The sequence below is a fragment of the Equus quagga genome, chromosome 7, assembly GCF_021613505.1.
Source record: "Equus quagga isolate Etosha38 chromosome 7, UCLA_HA_Equagga_1.0, whole genome shotgun sequence".
In the NCBI taxonomy this organism is placed as follows: domain Eukaryota; kingdom Metazoa; phylum Chordata; class Mammalia; order Perissodactyla; family Equidae; genus Equus; species Equus quagga.
In genome coordinates, this window is record NC_060273.1 from 132,595,976 (window position 1) to 132,600,454 (window position 4,479).

The following is a 4,479-nucleotide window of genomic DNA, read 5'->3' on the forward strand; positions in this document are numbered from 1 at the left end:
CCCCCCCCCGAGGGCACAGTCACTCCTACTGAGAATGGATATGTGGGGCTGGTCAGTGGGGCAGCGGTTAAGGTCTCACGTTCTGCTTCGGTGGCCTGGGGTTCCTTGGTTCAGATCCTGGGTGAGGACATGGCATTGCTTCACAAGCCATGCTGTGGTAGGCATCCCACATATAAAGTAGGGGAAGATGGGTGCGGATGTTAGCTCAGGGCCAGTCTTCCTCAGCAAAGAGAGAAGGATTGGCAGATGTTAGCTCAGGGCCAATCTTCCTCAAAAAACAAACAAATGAAAGAATGGATATGCTAATAATAGGTAGCTTAAAGAGCAACTTTTCCCCCTTACACTGCACTGAATTCTATCTTCCAGTGAAGTTCACTTATTGGCTCTAATTTTCCCATACCAAACAGATTTAATCTCTCTTTCATATGACAGAGCCTCAAAAATTTGGTGACTGAAATTTTGTTCCCTACATACTGAATGGCTCCTCTAGGCTTTCCTTTCAGAATCTGAATTCAACCACAGGCTCCCTGAGTCACGTCACTCGTGACTCGGTTACCCCATTGCATTAGGCGTCCTTTAGGGGCATGCACCACGTCTTGTTCACCAGGCTGGTTGTCTTGTTGGAATCCACTCCAATTTGTTGTTAAAATTAGGTGTCTCTATCTCAGCATAACATCTGAGCCAGAGTCAGGGAAGGAGATCTCTTCCGGTTTTGGCCAGTGTTCATCTATTAGCACAGTCCAAGATCACACCAGCACAGCCTGATGGTGCTGATCCCCGTTGAGTGGAGACTGAAACCCCTAAGCCTTTCTCCACACGTCCTGCTGGTGTGCTGAGCGCTTCCTCCATCCAGTTCGAGTTTGCTGAGACCTAGGTGTGTCTTCACGCCTGCTGCCTTTCACTCCGTTAGACTCTCCCCGTTACTCCACCACGTTGAGACTCTCCCCGTTACTCCACCACGTGGAGACACTTGCAGATCCTTATTCTATTATCCACTTCATTCATTCATTATTTATACTTGCTTTTCGAAAGATATTTTCATAGAACAGGAACAGATATTAACAGATATTAATAAGAACAGGAACAAAAAGTCAGTATGAGGAAAAAGGAAGAAGCAAATTTTCCAGTTCCTAGAGTTAATACAAGTGCCCAGACTGGGCGATGAAATTTCCATCTGAGCTCCGCCACAGAGGGGAGAGGGGGTGCATGCTGCTTCCCTCCTCCGTGCATCTCCCACTGCAGGGAGAGAAGGCCCGTCCAGGGTCCCCTTAGTCTGACTTGTTCAGAATAAAATACTCTTGGCACCTGAGATCTAATCTCCTAATACGTGTCAATGTACATTGTAGATTGCGAATGTTATTGGAGTAACAGAATCTTGTAAGAATGCAAAATATGGCCCTTTCCAATCCCATAATACATAAAGCATTTTATCATTTAGGCCGTATTAACGTATGTTAACAACATGACATCAAAGGCTGAGTCAGTCAGCAGCATGATGTTGGGGGGAAAAAGACCTTGCTACTGATATGCTCTATAACGAAGGCCAAAGAGTGTTTCTGACTTGAATTATTTGGACATTTGGCCCAATCCTTGACTCAGTGAGAATAGACCTGGCTTATGAGAGTTAATTCATACCACTTGAAGGCTGAAACAGTTATAAAGCTGCTTTGGAATGTCTTAAATTGTGCCTAAGAGACCTGTTTTGGACAGATGTGTTCATGTAGTCCAGTCAATTGGCATATGGAATTTTTATGTACAAGCTAGTGAAAAAGTTCCAACATGTAACGTTTATTAGTGCTTCTGCTGGCATGGAGAGACAGCTGGTATACACATTTCCTGCAGAAGCAAGCTTTGCCATGGTCTTCCAAGCCTGACTTTGCTCGGTTGGTTACTTAGGTCACTTAACTTCACCACCCTCCCCGCCCCCAACATGTGCAGGAGAGGCCAAACCCACCCACCTCCTGCCGCAGAGTCCGCTACAGGAACTGCCTCCCAACTGCTTGACTTAAGACTTCCCTTCCTTGCTGTCCCATCCCTGGCCCAGATCCCCACCTCAGTTGTCTTTCACCCCATCCAGCTGGTCCAGGGTGCGGTCTGGAGGCTGAGGTAGAGAGAAACACTCCCCCTACAGCTGTTCTCAGCCCCCGCCCATCCTTAATGTTAGTCTTGGCAGCATCCAGCCCGTTTCCCCACGTTGACCTCAAGCCCCCCTCTCTTTAAGTCTCAGCCCCAGCAAGGAAATGCCCAGTTGAGCAAGAGCTGCTGGTTTGTCTCTGTCCCCGATGTTCCTTAAGAGAAACTGAGGGCGGGGGAAACGCCTTCCCCTTTTCTCTGTGGGATCCACAGGCACCGGCACAGGCACGGGAGGGGTGCTCGGGGTGGAGCCTTTTTGCATTTTCAGGCCCGACCACTTTCTCCACTGCTAGTAAGAGTGTGAAACCTTAAAGTAAAAAACATAAAAAAACAAAAACAGAAACAAAGCTCCTTAAGGACGTTTGTGTTCTGAAAGGTATATCTGAGAGGCACCAGCTGAGTCTGGATGCCGGTGTTCAGTTTCCCAGAGGAGGGGAAGGATTCTGTTCAGAAGCTACTAATGGTTGGAAAAGGAAGGAGGGGGGTGGAGGGACTGGGGTCCAGCGGGAGCCTGGATAGCCGCTAGCAGGAAGCCCTCACAGTCACGGCTCCTCGAGCCTTGTCCCAGGGAGGCCCATTTCCCCTCTGCTCTGCGTCTTTGGCCCCCACCCAGATCCTCACCTGGTCTTGTCCTACCCTCTTTCCTCCTCTCCCCAAGCCCATGTTTGGATGGAGAAGTATAAAGAAGTGGATCCACCATTTCATTACAGTGGTGGGGGGTGAAGGGAAGAGGAGAGAGAGAATGGAGTTCTGGACGTACCTTCTTGTAGGTTGAAGAGGACTATTGGATCTCTGTAAACAGAAACATTGGGCTCACTCAGCGGGCCACAGAAGGTGATAGAACGAGAGCCTCATAGAGGGTGATGGAAAGAGAGCTGCACGGGAGGTGATGGAAGGAGAGCTGCACAGGGGGTGATGGAAGGAGAGCTGGAAGGGGGGTGATGGAAGGACAGTTGCATGGGGGGTGATGGAAGGAGAGGTCCATGGGGGGGGATGGAAGGAGAAGCGCATGGAGGTGATGGAAGGAGAGCTGGCCTAGAAGTCTGGCACTTCCCTTCTAGGCTTGGCTCTGTCCCCCAGCACTTTGGAGGAATCCCTTAATTTATGTGTTAGCTTTGCCAAACATCCATTTATACATCTTTCAAATAGAAATTATGATATCTGCTCACCTCACAAGACTGTGGGGCATTTTGGATGGTATAAAACAAGCAGACAATGCTTTGAAAGACGTAAAGAGCCGTACAACAGCAAGGGTACTGCACTCTTTCCAGCATGTGAGACATAATTGCAGAGGAAGCTGTAGCATGGGGTAGGAGAACATGGAAATGTAGGCTCCACTGGGCAATGCCAAGAGGAATGTAGAATTTTTTTAAGCTCCTAAAGATGTACCTTTGGAATCTTTGGGTTCTAATGTTCACAGTTAGCATGGAGGATCTTTCTTCTTTTTTTTTTTTTAATATACTTTATATACTTTTTTATCTGATTTTACTCCTGTGTAACTTGGATTCTTAGATTCTAAGTTTTTTTTTTTTTTTGAGGAAGATTGGCCCTGAGCTAACATCTGCCACCAATCCTCCTCTTTTTGCTGAGGAAGACTGGCCCTGAGCTAACATCTTACCCCATACCTTATGACAAAGTAAATTTCAGATGGATTAAACATAAAAAGTGAGACACAAAAATTATACATAATAAGGTATGGTTGAGTATTTTTTAAAGTCTAGTGTTGGAAAGGTCTTTCTAAGAATGACCCTGAAGGAGGAAACCATAGATTTGACCACATAAAACTCCTGTGCTGCAAAAACAACCAAAGTCAAGAGACAAATTGGGACAAAGTGTTTGCTTATATATGACCAAAGATTAATATTGTTAGTAAATAAAGAGTTCTAATAAATCAATAAGAACCACTCCCCAAAAGAAGTTGGGTAAAGAACATGAAAAGGCAATTCACAAAAGAAAAAATTCCAATATGTATGTGTTCAACCCCAATGGTGATTAAGGACATGCCAATTAAAATAATGAGATTTTATTTTTACTTTTTTTTTGGTGAGGAAGATTGGCCCTGAGCTAACATCTGTGCCCATCTTCCTCTATTTTGTCTGTGGGATGCTGCCACAGCATGGCTTGATGAGCGGTGTGTAGGTCCACACCTGGGCTTGGAATCTGTGGACACCAGGCCACCAAAGCTAAGTGCACAAACTTAACCACTATGCCTCTGGGCTGGCCCCTATTTTTACTATTTTAATGGCAAAGATTTTAAAGGAACACAGTGCTCAATACTGGCAAGGCTGTGGGGAAGCAGGTACTCCCCCTGTCTTGACGAATTGTTCACACACAGGTGGGCATTAG